Consider the following 20,125-nt stretch of genomic DNA (forward strand, 5'->3'; position numbering starts at 1 on the left):
CCTGTGCTGAGCTGCAGGTGCCACAGGTTAAGTGGTCTTCTGTGTCAAGTCATCTCATAGAGAGCAGCCTGTGTGAGAGTCACTCTGTACTACAGGAGACTCTGGATGAACAAGGAATGAGCCTCTCTGACTTAGAGGTTGCTTGGTACTAAACCTGTCTTATTCCTTGATGGCAACAGAGAAAAGGTTTCAAGTATCTAGAGGATTTAAGCTTATTTATAGACAAAATATTTTGGTTGCCAATAGTGCAATGTGGGTATTTATTCTCTTATTCCCTCCTTTCCCCTAAACTTTTCCATTTGCATTATTGCAGCATATCATTATTACTATTACTGATGATGATGGTGGTGGTGGTGGTGATGATGATAGTGATGACAGTGTGACAATGACAACAACAACGATGATGATGATGTGAAAGATGGAGAGAGGGAAGAAAGGGAAGGAATTTTTCCTAATCTCTATGCCTCCAATCGCCTCCACTTTGCCCCACCTCGCACATGGTGATACGATTTCTGTTTCCTACACTGAGATTTATAGTGTTTCTTTTGGGGGGGTGGGGGGTTCAAGACAGGGTTTCTCTGTATAGCCCTGGCTGTCCTGGAACTCACTCTGTAGACCAGGCTGGTCTCGAACTCAGAAATCCACCTGCCTCTGCCTCCCAAGTGCTGGGATTAAGGGCGTGCACCACCTGGCTCTTTATAGTGTTTGTAAGTCAACTTTGTGTAAGTTGTGCAAGGTTTGCAGTGAGCGTTTCCCACAAATGTGGCTGAAGAGACCTGAGGGAACAGCTGGGTTCTCCCCTGTGACAGTCACTTATAATTGTCAATTCAACACAACCTAGAATCACCTGAGAGGTGAGTCTCAATAAAAGAGTGTTTAAAGGCCTGGCATGGTGGAGCATGCATTTAATCCCAGCACTCACTCGGGAGGCAGAGGCAGATGGATCTCTGTGACTTTGAAGCCAGCCTAGTCTACAAAGTGAGTTCCAGGACACAGTCAGACCCCATCTCAAAAACAAAGTTTACATCGGGTTTGGCCTTTGGGCATGTCAATAGGAGATTTCCTTAATTACATTAATTGGCGTGGGAAGACCCAGCCCATTGTGGGCAGCACTATTCCCTAGGCATGGGATCCTGAACTGAGTGAGAGTGGAAAAATCCAACGAAGTACAACCAAGTGAGCATACGCACATTTATGCTCTTGACTGTGGATATAATGCAACTAGCAATTTGATGTTCCTGCCTTGACTTCTCCAAAATGATGGGCTGTAACCTGCAACAGAAATGAAGTTAGAATATTCCCTCAGAGGTGGAGATACCAGCACAGCCCTTAGTTCTTTTAACCTTTCTGAGCCTTGAATGTTCCCTTGGCAAAGAGGAATGCTCTCTGCTGCATACTTACTGCATTAAAGAGAGAGAGAGAGAGAGAGAGAGAGAGAGAGAGAGAGAGAGCAGAAAAGTGTCAGCTCCAGATAAATGAGAGATGATGCTGTCCTAATTCTCACCCTACCTGAGAGGCAGGACGGGAAAGCAGAGGATGTGTGCACTTGAACAGGCTCCTACTCACTGACTTGTGTTCCTCTGCCTCTCTCCCGAGAGTGTCCTGGAGAAGAGACTGTTACCCACTTCCCAAGGATGAAGAGCCCTACCTGATGGATTCTGGACAATGAGAAATCCTTCACTCACATGCAAATGAGTTTAGGAGCCTGCATGTGTCCTTTATGTCCTTTCTTGCGCTAAAGAGGATGACCTGGATGGTGTGGCCATACTTCAGAAGGTCACAGTTAGGTCTTCCTGCATGTCTAAGACACCGAACTGTGCAGCCCCTGCCAATTCCCACTGGAATCCCAGTAGGGACAGGAAGTGAAGGGCTGCTTTCAGTGCCTGCAATTGTGCTTCCTGAGTAAAGTCCCTTTCTCCTGATTGGTACCCAGAGGGCTGGTCGTTCTCATCAGGGAACCCAAGCCTGGGACCAAACATGGCAAGAGGAGGATGTTTATTGGCATTGTTCTCGGCTTTCAAAGCCCCCAAACCACTCTTCAGTCTCAGCATTTACAACATAAAGTTCTTTTCACTTATTTTGTTTATGTATAGGAAGGTTCCTGCACCTGTGTTTAGAGGTTAAAGGCCAACTCTAGGTACCATCCTCCATGTGTGTGTGGGGGGGGGGGGCAGGCAGACAGACAGACAAGACCTCTTCTTTGGCCTGGAGTCAGCCTACTCAGGTGGGCTGGTCAGCAAGCTTCTGGGGGTCTGCCTGTCTCCCCCCTGCTGGGATTACAAGCTTGTGCTAACACACCCCGCTTTTCTATGGGCTCGGAGCTCCGGTTCTCACTCTTGTCTGGCAAGCACTTTATGACTGAGTCGTCAGCACCAGTCACTCTCTTACAATTAAAATTGTAAATGCTAATGAAGAGGGAGAAATGAAAGAGACGTGGAGGGGGCCGGTGGAGGGCAGGAAGGGAAGGTTAGGTTACCATTCTCTACAGTGCCTAGAAAAGTCCTACTTAGATCCGGGGTCGGTGGCCAAAGGTGGCCTTGGGCGAGAAAAGTAAGTGGAGTTTTAGACCCACAGAGGTCTGTGGAGGACAGACAAAGCGAAGGATTGATTTCTGGGGCTTCTCCTGGCTGCACTTCCTGCCCTTGGGTTTTCTCATTAACTCTCTCACAAATACTCTCACAAATACTTATTCAAAGTCTGCAGTTGCCTCGCGGGGCCAGGGGCTGAAGATTCAGCTTGAACGGGACACAGATCTGTCCTCCGAGGACGCGTACTGGGTGGTGGGTTGGAAGGTGGGACATGGGGGGGGGAGCAGAGAGGGTGAGCTCAGGGGGTGAGGCTTCCGGTTTTAGAGAGGTGTTGGAGAAAGCTTTCCAGAGAGTGACATCAACTGGGTTAAAACAGAAGAAGGAGAAGAGGAACGAGAGATTTGGGAGAAGCAAGGAACAAGAGAGGCCCTGTGGTCGGAGCAAGTGGAGGGGGGGAGAGCGGGAGGAGGCGAGGGGTAGCAAGCACTGGGAGAGCACTCTAGGGGAGATCTAGGGGAGGAACTGTGTTCTGAGCCAGGAAACTGTGGTGGATACAAGCTAATTTACATGTTCAATGACGTCACCGCTGCTGTGGGAGAACCAGCAAATAACAGTGCTCTGAGTTGAGCAAGGTGATGAACTCCTGTACTTCAGAAGCAGATGCGGGAAGATCACAGCAAGTTATGGGCTAGCTTGGTCTACGTACACGTTCCACACCAAGCAGAGCTACACAATGAGACCTGTTTGAAAAATGAAGACGACAACGAAACAAGATATTAAAACACACATACTACGTCCAGTTAAATCCGACTTTCAGAGAGGTAAATACGTGCTAGGATTAGTACATTCTATATGTTATATATGAAATTTGTGGCATTTTATACTAAAAAAAATTAAAAATTAACCTTCGCTTATCTAAAATAAAAATGTTAGCTCTAGCGCGTTGTGATTATAAAAAGAGAAAGCAGTGTAAGAATATGTTCTACGGCTGGGCAGTGGTGGCACATGCCTTTAATCCCAGCACTTGGGAGGCAGAGGCAGGCGGATTTCTGAGTTTGAGGCAGGCCTGGTCTACAGAGTGAGTTCCAGGAAAGCCAGGCTCTACAGAGAAACCCTGTCTTGGGGAAAACAAACAAACAAACAAAAAGAATATGTTCTATGTGCTGTGTGGGGAAAGGGGGTGCCTCAGCAGGCTCAGGCGGAGGCATCCCTTCCCCCTGAGGGACCAGGCACAGTATAGCATAGAATAGAGTTTATTTAGGACATGGGGATGGGGAGTTAAGGGGGTAGGTAGAGGCAAAGAGAGGGAGAGAGTAGAGAAGTAGAGGCCGGCCATGAACACATAGAGAGGGGAAGGGAAGGGGGAAAGAGGGGAGCAAGGGGACAAGATGCAAGAGAGAGAACAAGAGGATAAGAGAGGAGGGGCAAGAAGCCCCTTTTATAGTGGGTCAGACCTACATGGCTGTTGCTAGGTAACTGTGGGGCGGGGCATACCTGGCTATTGCCAGGTAACTGTGGGTTGGAGCTTAGACAGAATCTTAACATAGTGTCTTGCAGTTTATCTGGTCACCCAAACGTGGGGAAAAAAATTTAGGGCATAAAAATGAGACAGGAACAAAAGAAATGAGCGAAGGTGTGTTTTAGTTTACCAGGTGAGAGATGGTGCGCAGGCGCGCAGAGAGCATGGTGTGCACTGGGAAGGGAGGCCGACAACATGTTGATGAGATCCCGTCGAATTCCGTAAGTATACAACGCCCGCCGCTCCCTTTATGTGAGCTGTGTTAATTTATTGAACCACCGAAAATAGAAAGGATAACAGTCCTTGCGGAGGATGTGGGCGGGGCCTGCTGCCATAAGGGAAGGAAGTGGGTTTGAACCACAAGTTTCCTATCATTTTAGGGAAACCATGAAAATAGAATAAATCCACCCAAAGGTACAACTGAGCCACAGGGCAGTTGCCCAGAAAAGCACCTCTTCTTTCTGCTCAGGGACACACAGAGGTCAGCCCCTGTGGAGTGACAGGAAAATCTCTGGCTGTGTCACTTCCTTTTTGGTGCCCTGTCCTTTAGCTGGGTGCCAACGGGCTCTTAGCAGGGGAAGCGCAGAAGAGAATCTTCTGGGATCTAGGATCCGGAGGGGGGTGGGGGAAGGGAGAGGTCTGCCTGCTGACTATGACTGCGTCTTAGTGTTTGGGTCTTTTGCTGTGAGCCAGTTTGCTGAGGATTCTTGGTGATCAGGGTTAGCACCGAAAGCCCCGAGATTTCTGCAGCAGTGTGCTGAGGCCCAGCAGGTGGACTTTGCTTAAGATGAGGTTGTTATGCGTACATCACGGCTCTTTAGTCCTGTCTGTGTCGATATGTGTTTCCTAAAACATTAGATATTCACAATAAAATATTTTGTGTCTTTCTGGATATATATATATATATATATATTCCCCTGAGTTTTTCAAGACAGGATTGGAACTCACTCTGTAGATCAGGCTAGCCTCGACTGGGCAATCTGACTGCCTCTGACTCCCGAGTGCTGGGATTAAAGGCTTGCGCCACCATTGCCCTTATGTCATCAGCAAGGCTGGCCTTGAACTGATCCTCTAGGCCAGTTTTGTTGGTTTTTTTGTAGGCTGTTTCATAGGTCATCATATGCATATTGCATTTCCAGCAAAACAAATAGAAACATCTCATCATGTAACCTCATTTTGGTTTTGGTTTTGATTCTAGATGAGGCCCACCACACCTGCCTGGGAGAAGTTTGAGACAAATTTGTACAAAATCTAAAGGCAGCAGCTGGCTTGCAGACAAGCATCTCCCATTCAGTCACTGTCAGCGGCCCTCCCCTAGGGTAGCAGGGAAGCCCATGCTAGCCTTTTAGCCCCACCCTACCCTCTTCTTAGAACGGTCTCCAGCAGCCTGCGCTCCACTGGTCTGCCAGGAGTAGAGCACCCTTGTTTGGCTGCTTTCCACGGGGTCTTTGGAAAATTCAGGGTCTCCATGTCTTTCTAAACTCTGGCCGTGCTTCCTTCCACTCCCCAAGATGCCAGTTTGCGGATATGCTAAAAGAGAGGCCTCACTGTCTCTTCCTAAGCTGCCTAGGGCTGGATATGCAGAGGACCCTCTGTGCCTAGGGCCTTGTGTGACAGGAGCCTTGTATGTCGAGGCCTCTGGCCTCCACTGTGGGCTGAAGACCTGTGCCTTGCCAGGGACCTGGGAGGTAAACCTCCTGTGTAGAAGCCTGAAGCAGCTTTCTGATGGGCGGGACCCTGGACAAAATGCAAGTGCAGGGCTTCTCGCTCGGAAGGCAGAAAACACTACCAAAGATCCTGCACTGTGAATGTTTTTCTTTCTTCATGATTTATTGTGGCATTTTAGTTGCTATTTAATGTCATGCTCAGGAAGGGAAAATGAAAATTTTCCAGTTAGTATGAATTCCACCATTCATCATTATATTCTGCGCTGCCGGTTTTAAATGGAAATATAAGAGCATTTAACTTACATACAAAATTATGGGATGTCTATAGTCCGCTTCGTAGACTATCAGATGTGTGTTAGGTTTTTATCAGAGCAAATAGAAATGCATGTCACGTGACCCTGTTTTGTGTTTGTTTTCTGAGGCAGGATTTCATTTCACCTGCACTGCCCTTGATCTTCATGTGTGGTGGAGGACGACATGATCTTCCTGCCTCCACCTCCAGAATGCTGGGAAGTCAGGAAATTACCAGCCTACAACACCAACATTTTAGTTTTGCTTCTAGAGTGTGTGTGTGTGTGTGTGAGTGTGCATGCCTCTGTGTGTGTGATTTGTGTATGTGGAGGCTCTAAGTTGATGCCAGGTTTCTCCCTCAGTGGCTCCCCACTTATTTATTGAGGCAAAGTCCCTCCCTGAATGCAGAGCTTGCCAATTGTACACATCCAGCTTGCCACAGCCCCTCCCCTCCCTGCTCCCCGTTACTGTCTCACAAGTGCTGGCATTACAGGCAGCCACCGCATAATCTTTTAAGTGGGTCTATGAATCTAAATGCCAGTCCTCACACTTATAGAAAAGTGCTTTATCCACTGAGCCATCTCTCCAGCCTGAAGTTTTACTTCTTGATAGTTTCACATGGTATTAACATTCTTGCTACCTTTACCTGATCGTTAAAGGGCAGACAGGTAAAGGAATGGATGGGTTGCCCAAGGGAGTGTTATCCTTTCAATGTAGGGGACTGGCTAACACAAAGTATAGTGAGATCCTGTTACAAAGAAAGAAAGAAAGAAAGAAAGAAAGAAAGAAAGAAAGAAAGAGAGAGAGAGAGAGAGAGAGAGAGAGAGGGAGGGAAGAAGAGAAGGAAGGAAGGAAAGAAAGGAAGGAAGGAAGGAAGGAAGGAAGGAAGGAAGGAAGGAAGGAAGGAAGGAAGAGAAAGAGGAAAAAAGAGTCAAATATTAAACTTCCCAGTGAAACACATAGAGCAAGGTGAACGAGCTGACTCAGTGGGGGAAGATCTGGACTACCCGGCCTAGTGACCTGAATTTGATCTCTGAATCCCACATGGCGGAAGGAGAGAACCTGTCCTCACAATCTGTCCTCTGACTTCCATGTGTATGGGAACACATGGAAACAAATGTGTGAAAAGGAAGAAAGAAAAGAAAGGAAGGAAGAAAGAAGAAAGAGAAGAAAGGAGAGGAGGGGAGGGGAGGGGAGAGGAGGGAAGGGGAGGGGAGGGGAGGAGAGGAGGAGAGGAGAGGGGAGGAGAGGGGAGGAGAGGAGAGGAGAGGGGAGGGGAGGAGAGGGGAGGGGAGGGGAGGAGAGGGGAGGAGAGGAGAGGAGAGGAGAGGAGAGGAGAGAAGGGAGGCACCAATTACAACTGTGGACCCTGCACCTGGTGAATACGCTGTGGCAAAGCCATGATGGAGGTTCCTGCTGCAGTCTGAGGGTAGGAACTGCAAAGACCCATAGCATTATGGCATGCACGCCCTCTGCGCTGGCTCACAGCCACTGCTCCATTCGATTTTGTTTACAAAGGGTCTGGAGAGATGGCTCAGTGGGTAAGAGCACTGACTGCTCTTCCGAAGGTCCTGAGTTCAAATCCCAGCAACCACATGGTGGCTCATGACCATCCACAATGAGATCTTCTAACACCCTCTTGTGAAGACAGCTACAGTGTACTTACTTATAATAATAAATAAATAAATTTTTGCCAGGTGGTGGCGCACACCTTTAATCCCAGCACTTGGGAGGCAGAGGCAAGCAGATTTCTGAGTTGGAGGCCAGTCTGATCTACAGAGTGAGTTCCAGGACAGTCACAATATATATATATATAGTTTACAAGATAACAAGCTCAACAAAAAATTACTAAGATGCCGACAGCCCACCATCAAACCTGCTATGGGTTTTGCCACCCCGCAGGACCACAGGACCGCAGGACCTCAGGACCACAGGACCATAGGACCGCAGGACCATGACACTGGCCATGGGTACTGCCATCCTCTGCTGGAGGAGCTGCCTCCCTGTGAATTACATTTCTAGGCATCCCTGGGTCTCTGCCAGCCCACAATTCCTCCAGTCGACAGAGACAGAGGCTGGTAGGCGTCTGGTGTTTGCCCTTCACTTCCAGTTAGCCCTTAAAGCTGAAGGGCGACTTTACCGCTTCCAGCTAGAGGTAGCTGCTGAGTCCTGAGGCTCAAGCTGGTAAGAATACAGTTTCTGGGAGGAGCCTTCAAACAGAAGGTGGAGAGGGCGGAGCCACGCTGCTTTCCTCTTCCTGCCTGTTGGCTGTGGTGCACACGTGGCAACAGCCTTGGCCACTAGTTTAGACTGCGACTGCGCACATGAGGACCACACACAGGAGGGACAGAAAGGAAATTTTGGACGACGTGGGTCTTGCACATTTTACCAGCCTGAGTGGCCACCCTTCAGGTTTTTACAGGTGAAATAAATCTGTGTGTGTGTGTGTTCTAAGACACTATTAGTGAATGTTTCTTGGCTGTTAAAACAAACCTAATTTCTGTCTGATATAGCATCTTTAGGTTCAGTACCTGTGTCACAGGAACTTCTGGACCTCCTACAAGCCATGTGGGAAACCCAGGGAAGCCAGGAAGGGAAATCTCTGCCTCAAATATGTAGCCATTCAAAAAAACAAATTAATTAATTAATTAAAAAAATATGTAGCCATTCAAGCTGCCTCTAACTGTGACTGCTGAGTGATTTTTTCCCCTGCCATCCCTCCTGAGGAATAGATCTAGGGTGCCAAACATGTAGAACCCTCAGCTCCTCCTGAACCATGCCTGCCTGGATGCTGCCATGCTCCTGCCTTGATGACAATGGACTGAACCTCTGAAACTGTAAGCCAGCCCCAATTAAATATTGTCTTTTATAAAAACTTGCATTGGTCATGGTGTCTGTTCACAGCAGTAAAACCCTAACTAAGACAGGGAGAGAGGTGGGGGGTGAGAACTTAGCTTCTTGATTGTCAGAACAATTTCCCTCTTTGTCAAGGATTGAAATATTTTCACTATATTCTGGTTTCTCTGTCCCATGTTTGGAGTGCAAGCATAAGGACCTGTGTTCAAATCCCCCAGCACACATGTAAAGTTCAGGGGTAGCAATGCATGCTGGGGAGAAGAACACAAGAGGGTCCAGAGCTTGCAGACCAGCTATAGCTGAATTGATGTAAGAGAGATGGTTCAGCAGTTACAGCCCTTGCTGCTATTCCAGAAGGCCCCAGAGTTCAGATCCCAGCATCTATGCTGATGGCTTATAACTCTCTGTAGCTGCAGTTTCAGGGGATTCGGGCCTTCTTCTGGCCTCCATAGGCACCTACACACAAATGTCATGCAAACATAAATGAAAATTAGAATTTAATAAATCTTAAATTTTTTAAAAGGTGGAGAGCAATTGAAGAAGATGATTGACATCGACTTACACACACTTACACACACACACAAACTTGTACCTGCATACATATACAAGCACACACACACATAAACAAGGTGTCATTGTTTGAATAGGAATGCCCCCCCACAGACTGTGTTAGAAGGCTTGGCCTATATGGAGGGAGTTGCACTATTAGGAGGTGTGGCCTTCTTGTTGGAGGAAGTGTGTCACTGTGGGGGCGAGCTCTGAAGTCTCCTATGCTCAAGTGACGCCCAGTCTGATGCTTACTTAGTCTCCTCTTGCTGCCTGTGGACCATCTGTAGAGCTCTCAGCATCCTTTCCTGTACCATGTCTGCCTGCACACCACCATGCTTCTCACCATGATGATAATGAACTAAACTTCTGAAACTGTAAGCCAGCCCTAATTAAATGTTTTCTTTTATAAGAGTTGCCCTGGTCATGGTGTCTCTTCACAGCAATAAAACCCAAACAATGACACTGGGTATGGTGGTCATACATATGATCTTAGCACTCCAAAAGGAAGATTGTGAGGGTTAGCCTGGACTATCAAGTAAGGACCTGTCACAAGCAAAACAAACAAACAAACCACCCTGATGATTATTAAGTATCTGCAGATCAAAGATATCTAAAATACTACAGTTCAAACAACTATCAACTCATTTTTCTTTCCATTTTAATATTTGTCCTCATATATAGCTTCCATATACAAACCCTTCAGCTGTTCTCTTTAGGGTTGTTTTAATGGGAAACACACACATACCCATTGTTTAGTCATTTATTCTGTATGGATGGGTAATTTTGTGCGCATGTATATGTGTGCTATTTGTGTGCCTGGTGCCTGCTGAGGTCAGAAGAAGGTATTGGATGCCCTGGAACTGGAATTATGGGTGGTTGTGAACCAGCATGTGGATGCTGGGAGTCGAGCTGGGGTCCTCTGCAAGAGCAGCCAGTGCTCTTCACTGCTGCTGAGTCACCCACCAGCCCCTGGAGTAATTTCTTCATAAGCAGAGAGAGGGCAGATTGTCCGACTCATGGGATTTCAGAAAATATATTTGCTCTTCATGAAAGGTGGAAATTTGACTATCAAGTTTCAGATTCAATTAAAATTTCTTCCAAAACTTGGAAAACTGCTTTGTTGTCTGCTGCAACTAACTGCTATGAAATCTGACATCAAGGTGGATCTCCGCCTCTCTCTCTCTCTCTCTCTCTCTCTCTCTCTCTCTCTCATATCTGTATTTGACCTGCTTGTTTGTTTGTTCCCTGGAATCATATGTGCATGCCTTGTTGAGTTCTGAAATCCCACCCAGATGCACAAGAGTGTTCTGCACTAGTCATTGTTGCACTCAGAGGACCCTTAAAACCACACTAGCCTGGGGCCAGCAAGATGGCTCAGCGAAGGAAGGGGCTTGACGCGTGGTGACCCAAGTTCAATTCCCAGGACTCACATGGTGGAAAGAGAGAACCAAGTCCCTCAAGTTGCTCATGAGCTGTGACACATGCACATCTTCCCCAACACAAAGTAAACAAATCAACGTAATAAAAAGTATAAAAATAAATAAATGAAACACCAGGCTGGAACTTTTCTTTTTTGCTTAGTGCCGAAGATATTAAGAAAATTATGATGGACTCAAAGCACCACCATCTGGAGGATGTCATTTTATGTTCTTCATGCATGATAGTATGTTGTTACCTTGAAAAGAAGGAGAGGATTCTTCTGGTCTGAGATGAAGGGCACAGATCCTCTGGCTCTTCACCCACAGCCCCTCCCCACAGACAGTGCTGGGCTCTCTGGTTCAGTGGGCATCTAGGCAGGTAAAGATGTTTACCCTGGTGTCTATTGCTTACTTTTTACAGTGTAGCTGATGAGATGGCTCAGTGGTTAGCAGCACTTACTGCTCTTCCATTGACCTGGGTTTGGTTCCTCCACCAACACCAGACAGCTCACAATTGCCTGCAGCTCCAGTTCCAGGGGATCCGATGGCCTCCACCAGCTCCTGCACACATGTAGTGCACTGCACATAAACCCATGCAGGTAAATGTATACGTGATAATGAATGAAGAAATAAATTTTTAAAATAAAATAGAAACGCAGAGTATACATTGTTGCAGGATATTTGATCACACTGTGAACTGGAGATTGTTATTTACTGAAAAAACCTATTTCTACTTGTGATGGGGCTTAGCCCTTGGCACACACTTTTAATCCCTCTGCCTGGAATACAGACATAACCATAATGCACACCTTTAATCGCAAACAGTGAAGGTAAAGTTAGTTTGTAGAAAGGAGCACTCATGTTTGAAAGTGATGTCTAATTGAGTGGCTGACAGAATAGGATATGCCCAACTCTCAGGAGAAGAGAGAGGAAAGGGGAGCTAAGAGAGAGAGAGAGAGAGGAGAGAGGAGAGAGGAGAGAAAGGAGGAGGAGGAGGAGGAGAAGACGAAGACGAAGACGAAGACGAAGAAGAAGAAGAAGAAGAAGAAGAAGAAGAAGAAGAAGAAGAAGAAGAAGAAGAAGAAGAAGAAGAAGAAGAAAAGTTTTACCTGGACAGTTGTATGGAGACAGGTTAGAGGAGGAGAAGAAGAAGGAGGAGGAGGAGGAGGAAGAGAAGAGGAGGAGGGGGGAGGAAGAGCAGGAGGAGGAGGAGGAAGAAGAAGAAGAAGAAGAAGAAGAAGAAGAAGAAGAAGAAGAAGAAGAAGAAGAAGAAGAAGAAGAAGGAAGAAGAAGAAAGAAGAAAGAAGAAGAAGAAGAAAGAAGAAAAGTTTTACCTGGACAGTTGTATGGAGACAGATTAGAGGAGAAGGAGAAGAAGAAGGAGGAGGAGGAGGAGGAAGAGGAAGAGGAGGAGGGGGGAGGAGGAGCAAGAGCAGGAGGAGGAGGAGGAGGAGGAGGAGGAGGAGGAGGAGGAGGAGGAAGAAGAAGAAGAAGAAGAAGAAGAAGAAGAAGAAGAAGAAGAAGAAGAAGAAGAAGAAGAAGAAGAAGAAGAAGAAAGAAGAAGAAGAAAGAAGAAGTAGAAAGAAGAAAGAAGAAGAAGAAAAAAGAAGAAAAGTTTTACCTGGACAGTTGTATGGAGACAGGTTAGAGAAAGAATGAGAAGGAACCAGAAAACTGGAACAGATTGCGAGTTTGAGGCCAAGCAGAGCAAGTCAGGAGAAACTGAGAGAAGCCAGATTGAATCAGTCAGCTCGGAGAGGAGTTTGAGCCAGTACAGCTGGGTTGAACCTGCCTGTCAGAGCTCAGTCACAAGAAGAAAGGGTGAGCTTATTCAGCCGCGAGTCTCAGAGGCTGAAAACATTTTAGACCTAGGTAAGATTGTATGGAGGCTAGAAGTTTCCAGAAGCAGGCCTAAATCAGCACACAGAAGCAAGCCACCCCCTATTTTATGTTCCTTAGGTGAATAAAAGATCCATTTACAAATCTCACATGTTTGTCCTCGCCTGGACTGCATTAGAGGTCAGCAGGCAGACGGCTTTACCTCATTTTGCCTATGTGTGCATCAAAATTGGTCGATTAATACCTGGTTGGTGGGCATTTTAGTCATTTCAAGTTTGATGTTCTGTATATAATCTGCAGGAAATACCCCTTTAATGAATTTATTCAAGGAATGAGCTCATAAGACCAGCAGTGCTGGAATAAAAAGTGAAGTATTTTGTGGTGTTGTTATTATTTTTTTTGTAGGGCAGAGTTCAAACCCAGGGCCTTTCTCATACCAGGCAGGTGCTCTACCACTGAGCCACACTCCCAGCCTGTAGGCATTTAAAAAATTTTTAGAGGCTATTTTATGCTACAAAAAGATTGTATCATTACATTCTTTAGAGTGTTATCAGGGTGTCTGATTCCTTGGTTTATAATACCCAGATATTATCAAATTTCTGACCAGGTATGGTGATGTATGTCTGTCATTCCAGAACTCGGGAAGTCAAAGCAGGAAGGTTAGGGATTCAAGGTCATTTTCTTCTTCTTCAGCACATAGAGTTCAAGGCTAGCTTGGGCTGCAAGAGATTCTATTTCAAATCACAGTAAATGAACCCTTGTTGGCACAGGCCTTAATCCCAGCACTAAGGAGGCTCTCTATGAGTTTGAGGCCAGCTGAGTCTACATGGCTATTTTCAGGACATCTGGGTCTACATGGAGGAAAACCAAAAAATTAAAAGACAAAAAAGCCCTGAAGATCAATTTTGGCAAATTTTCCAGTTTTTCTTTCTTTTTTTTTTTTTTAAAGATTTATTTATTTTATTTATATAAGTACACTGTGGATGTCTTCAGACACACCAGAAGGCTCCTCAACCCTTATTTTCTAGGAACAGAAGCTAAAAGATAACATGTGGGGAAATGGAGGGATGGCCCAGCAGATAGATTTGCTTGTGACCAAGACCGGTGACTTGAGTTTGATCCCCGAGAGCTGTATTTATTTTAATTATTAGAAAACAAGCTGTTTGGATACTTCTTTGATTTTTTCCCCAAATGTAACAATTTAGAATTTTAAAGAGATGAGTAAAATATGTATAGTGTTGTTATATATTTCTAAAGCAGAATTAAAAAAAAACAAAACCCGAAGCCGGGAGGCGTAAGCAGGAGATGAAGAAGACTCAGACAGGTCAAGATGGCTGACTACAGGACAAAGGCAGAGAGGATGAGGGGAGATGAACCAGGAAGGTCAGGAAAGGACATTTTCCTGAGAGGAAAGACCCTGCCAGCAAGATCCACTGAGGGAAACAGGAAGAGGAAATTAAAGAAGAGAGACTCCCACGGCCAGTGATTGTCAGAAACAATACTAAGCCGTAAATACAGAAAGAGTCACAGCAAACCACCAGGTTCTGTGGGCCCTGACTCTAGCTCAGTGGCAGGGGCCTTGCCTGGCATGCCTGGGAACTTAATGTCCAGCATTTAAGGAAAATTTGCCAGGTTGGAGAGATGGCTCAGTGGTTAAGAACCCTGGCTGCTCTTCCAGAGGTCCTGAGTTCAATTCCCAGCAACCACATGGTGGCTCCCAACCATCTGTGATGGGATCGGATGCCCTCTTCTGGTATGCAAGTGTACAAGCAGATAGAGCACCTATATACATAAAGTAAATAAATAAAATCAAAAGAAAGAAAGAAAGAAAAAAGAAAGAGAATTAGCATTCACACCACCTCTGTATCTCACAGCTGGTTCCTTGGTCCTACTGGGATAGTTTGTTCCCAAGTTTTTGTTAAACTATCACACTTTTTACTTTTCTTTTTGGGGTGGAGTGGGACCGGTGGTACTGTTTCTCAGTGTAGGCCTGGCTATCCTGGACCTGTAGACCAGGCTGGCCTTGAACTCACAGAGATCTTCTGGCCTCTGCCTCCAGAGTGCTGGCATTAAAGGCATGCGCCACTGCCCCCACCACCCAGACAAATTATCCCCCTTTTTTTTTTTCACATAAATATGTGACATACTTAGTGGAGTCACTAGCCCATTATGGTGTGTGTACCTGCACTTGTCCTGGAGTTAATTGTGTTTAATGTCTAATCTAAATGACACCGGAAACACCTTTGAGCTCGTGAAAATCCATTGTTTGTGGATTTACCACAGCATTTGCTTATCTCCTCCCTGAAAGGTCAGAGCCAAGAGAGACAGGCGTCATGTCCCTGGGAGAAGCAAGGCAGGGAAAGGGTGAGATGTTCTCAGTCCTCTAACCAGAAAAGGAAAACCATTCACAGGCGTCCACCCTCTGGACTCCTGAGTTCAAACCCCAGCAACCACATGGTGGCTCACAACCATCCATAATGAGATCTGATGCCCTCTTCTGGTGTGTCTGAAGACAGTTACAGTGTACTTACATATAATAAATAAATAAATCTTTGGAAGAAAGAAAGAAACAAAGAAAGAAAGAAACAAAGAAAATGGTCACAGTATAGGTAGCGTGTTTGTCTTCCAAGCTACCAAGAAAACAGAAACTAAGCAGCATCAAGTATGCAGTCCTCTTGTACTTCAGTGCTGGGCTATGTGCATACCAATGGGTCCTGCTTAGTGGAGAGATAAGTGAGCTAAATATGAGTTTCCAGGGGGCGGGGCATAGCTCAGTGGCAGAGTGCTCGATGTGTTAGAGACCCAATATTACAAAAACAAGAAGAAACTTCAGCTAAATGGGAACCCCTAGGGAGGAAGGAGGGCACGAGGAAGAGAGGCTGATTCAAGCTGGCAGGAGCCCTCCCCTCACCACGGACACCACCCAGCACTGATTGTGTGAACACTGCCTGGCACAGAGTCGCTGACGTCAGTAAACCCCATAAGCTCGGACACCTCTCGGGGCTGTGAGGATAGCTACCCACCAGTCAGCGGCTGGTACTTAATGTGAAGGGGGTGCATAGCAGCAAATGGCCCCCACGATTTTTTTTAATCTTTCAGGTTATTTGAGCCATTCTGAAAGTACTTATAGAGTTTGGAAGGACAAGGGTCTCATGATAGTCTTTCTTAGAAGATCTAGCCTTCCCCTTTCTCCGTCTTCAAACCTAGGCAAGTCTTTCCTCAGATGACCTGGTTAAGGGCTTTCAAGACTTTTCAACTGTATTAGCTTCTGGGGCGGACATCTGCAATCGATGCCTGGGGAGCATTTCATAGCTTCACCACCAGGGGCCGCTGTTTCCCCGTGCTCAGGCCAGTAACACAACCACTGTCCGTACAGGAATGCTGTTTGAGAACTGCTGTGAGTCAAAGGAATTCCACCAATTCAGACTCCCTGGTGCCCGCTCCTCCTTCTACCCGACCCAGAATAATAGGAGCCTGGTTTCACAGATCCAGAAGTAGAAGTTCATACAAAGAAATGTGTATTTTTTTCCTAGGACAGAATTTCTTTGGGTCGTAGGGACTTACTCAGCTGGTTTTTGTTTTTGTTTGTTTGTTGTTGTTGTTTTTCGGGGTGGGGGAAGGGCTCCCTCCTTAAGAGAGAAAGGCTGGCTCTCAGAGATGTGTGCCCTTGGCTAGGAAGATTCCAGTCAGGTCAGTGATCTCCAAAATGGAGGTTATGTAAAATATGTTAAGGGCAAGAGAAAGAATATTCTATAACATTTATTTATGTATTTACTGTATTGCTTAAAAAAATAGATGTGAGAGACTCTGTCTCAAAATACCAAAAAAACAAAACAAAACAAAACAAAAGACTTTGCTATCCAGACTGGTGCTAATGAGGTCTTGTGTGAAAAGGTCAGCAAAATGCATGCTATAGTGAGCTAGGAAAGAAGGCAGAGTCACCTTCCTGTGACCAGAATTCTATTGCATACACCATTTCTACTTACTGGTAGGACTGGATGTCACAAAGTAGCTAAAGGAGTCCTCACAGAAGGAACTGGGGGAGGGGCTTTTAAGCATCCCCTCCTTCAGAAATGAGGGCCAGACACGGTAGAGCCAATACCTGCTCGTGAGCTTGGAAGAATACCTGCGGTGCCACTCCTGTGCCTGTCCCAACTCCCAGCCTGTCGTGATGACACTGAACCGACGGCCGCGCTGACAAGGCGTATCTTCCGAATTCAAGCCTGTCAAACCTTTTGAAATGATATCGGCTGTCATTTATGATGAGGCTTGAGGTAATATCAAAGGTCCCTGGGTAATAACAGCAGCTCGTGACACGCGGGCTGGCTCATGTCCTAGCGGGAATGCAAGCAAAACCAGGCCAGGGCTAAGGAAGTGTGTGCCACAGCCGGGAAGGCCGCCTTCCTATCTTATCAACTCTTGGAGTTTGTTTGGGGCCAAGGACCTGGGTAACTGGAGTCTGAAGACTGTTACTGGTAGCGCTCAAGGTACAGACGCTCGAACCCTAACCCACAGGGACTTTGGTTCTGTGAAGGCCCTTAATGGCAGCTGTCTTCTGTGGCTGCATTCGGCCTCAGACCATCTGTACCGGGTCTGGCTCCACTGTGGGCTGCGCTGTTTTGTTCACGGAGCGTGTTCTTCTGCCTGCTTTGTGGGGCTTTTCTGGCTCCACCTTAGTTTACTGTGTGTTTCCTCTCCCTGTTCAAGTCTTTGAGGACAGACTTCCTCAAAACTGCATTCCTCTCTGAAATTCTTTTTTTAGGGACAGAGGATTTAAAAAGTCATCTTGTGGGATTCGTCCAGTCTTGACAAAGGAGAAGTCCACACTGAACGGATTTACAGGGAAGGAATGCAAATACACCTTTATCATTCCCTGCAGCAGCAGGATTACTTGGGGATGAGTCTCAGATGTGCAGAGTCCTCAACCCTACTGAAGATTTCCTGACTCGCAGTCTCTGCGTGGGACCAGGAGGCATGTCGACAAGCCCGCCCTCCCCCAACTCCAAACATTACGAGATAATTTTTAAAACTTTGCAAAGGCCGGGGTATGTCTCAGTTATGGGGCGTGTACTTGCCTACCATTCGGGAAGCTCTTGACTGAATCTCCAGGATTAACCGGATGTAATGGTGCATGTCTGTAATTCCAGCCCTTAGGAGGAGGAAGAATCAGGAGTTAAAGACTCCATCTAAAATATGCAGAAGGACGAAAGACCAGTACGATGGTTCAGTGGTTAAAGTCACTTGCCACCAAGCCTAATGACCTGAGTTGGACCCTTGGGACTCACATGGTAGAAGAAGAGAACTAGCTCCCTCCAGGTACCCTCTGACCTCCACACAATGCCACGAGAAGCATACATGCTTATACACACGCATGCACACAAAATAAGTCAGTAAATGTGAAAGAAGTAAAGAATAGAACAGGAAGGATAACATGTAAGCAGCTTCTTATCTAGGAGCTGGGGAGATGGCTCAGCAGTTAGGAGCACCGGCTCCTCTTCCAGAGGACCCAAGTTCGATCCCCAGCACCTACAAGGCAGTTCATAACCATTTGTATCTCCAGTCCTTGGGCCTCTGATGGAACCAGGCCCACATGTGGTACACGGACATACATGCAGACAAAAAATACATACCATATGGCCTTTTACAAGACCTTGTTACCCTCTCTTTATTTTTCCTTATGGAATTAGTTGGGCCAGGTAATTTTCTTTTTTTCTTTTTTCTTTTTGTTGTTGTTTTCAAGACAGGGTTTCTCTGTGTAGCCCTGGCTGTCCTGGAACTCACTCTGTAGACCAGGTTGGCCTCGAACTCAAAAATCCATCTGCCTCTGCCTCCCAAGTGCTGGGATTAAAGGCGTGCGCCACCAGTGCCAGGCTGTAATTTTCTACTCATTCTAAGCAGAAGGATAGGGCGACATTCAGAGGAGGCCAGACATCCACCTATTTAGGAAAGATAAGGGCCGATGGAGCGGGGCTGTGCAGATGGAGATTCGCCCTGCTTATGAGACTGGGGCCTGCCTATCGTCCTCTGTGCAGCTTCCGGACACACAGAGGTCTGAGGGTTGACGTGGGGAAGGCTCTGGCCGGAAGTATTACCAAGAGGAAGAGGTCAACTTTCTGGGACTAATTCTTCCCTGAAACCATTCCCTTGCCTAGGGAATCTTTGACCATATGCATCTCCAGAAAGTGACTTTAGAACACAGGCTTACAGGCTAGCTGATCTAGACACACAACTAGGAGAAACTATAGAGATTCTCTAACAAACACCAGCACAGGGACGTGGCGGCCTCCGGGCATGAAAGAAGACGCTAGAATAGAGGCAGGAAAGAGTCCCCCTCTTCTGGAAGAAGCTTCTATGTCCCTATCTCCCAGGACTTCGCTAAAGTCCTTTCTAGACTGCCTCGCCTCCACGCTCCACTCTGCTGTGACTCCAGCACGCCCGTCTGTGCCTCAGCTGGGCCTGGGCCTGCCTCTGTCTTGACGCTTACCACACTGTCACCTCCAAGAAATACTGAGGATGGGCCCAAGTTCGGTAGGTAGGTGAGAAATGGGGTTTCTTAGAGTCTGACTTAGTCATTGTCACATCAAGCGTCCTCATGCCCCACTGGAACATTGCCCTGGTGTCTATCCGGGCACCGTGAGAACAGTAGACTCTCCATCTCCTTGTGTCATGGAGAGAATGGAGAAACTTGCGCCAGGGCTGCACTCTCAAACCCGGGGCTTCCCCCTGTCCCTGTAGACATGGTGGGTAAGAGCTACGCTGGCAACGAAAGGGCCGCTTGATCTTCCTGCCCCGAGAGGCTGGGAAAGCAACCACAGGAGACAAGCTAGCCATCACGACCGACCTGGAACAGAGCCCTCCTACAGCCCCACCCTTTCTAGAAGCCAAAAGGCTGCCCAATGAGAGTTTGGCTCCTGCTCGCTTACCTCTCCTGGATCCGCCCGCCTGAGCAATGCAGGTTTCAGCCTGTGCTGTGCTGCTGGGTTCCCAGGTGTGCGGACAGATAGCCATGCCTGCGTTCCTACGTAGGCGGCGTTCATCTAGAGTTCCTTACCTCCAGAGAACGATACGTCAACAATCTGAGGAAATGGAGAAGATTTACACACGCGGAGAAGAAAATGTGTTTAATCTCAGCACTGGAGAAGCAGAGGCAGGGGGATCTTTGTGAGTTCCAGGCCAGTCGGAGCCCCGTAAGAATTCATGCTTCGGTATAAAGACAAACAGAGTAAGGTTCCATTTTTAAGACGTCAAAGTAGTGAATGGTTGATCTCTTTTCTTTTCTTTTTTCTTTTTTCCCCCTCTGGTTTTTCAAGACAAGGGTTTTTCTATGTAGCCTTGGCTGTTCAGGAACTTGCTCCTGTAGACCAGGCTGGCCTCGAACTTGTAGAGATCTGCCTGCATTTGCCTCCTGAGTGTTGGGATCAAAGGCATGTGTATGCCACCAGTTTAAACACAAGCCAT

The 20,125-nt window shown here is 46.8% G+C and overlaps 1 long non-coding RNA gene across 1 annotated transcript; it reads left to right on the forward strand.

The window, feature by feature from the left end:
• The first annotated feature begins 3,187 nt into the window (after positions 1 to 3,187).
• LOC127689597 (uncharacterized) lies at positions 3,188 to 6,772 on the forward strand. Its single transcript, XR_007978945.1, has 3 exons — positions 3,188 to 3,349; positions 4,173 to 4,268; positions 6,140 to 6,772. It is a non-coding gene; the product is annotated as an uncharacterized LOC127689597 (long non-coding RNA).
• Positions 6,773 to 20,125: the final 13,353 nt, after the last annotated feature.

This window comes from Apodemus sylvaticus, chromosome 7 (genome assembly GCF_947179515.1).
Source record: "Apodemus sylvaticus chromosome 7, mApoSyl1.1, whole genome shotgun sequence".
Lineage (NCBI taxonomy): Eukaryota > Metazoa > Chordata > Mammalia > Rodentia > Muridae > Apodemus > Apodemus sylvaticus.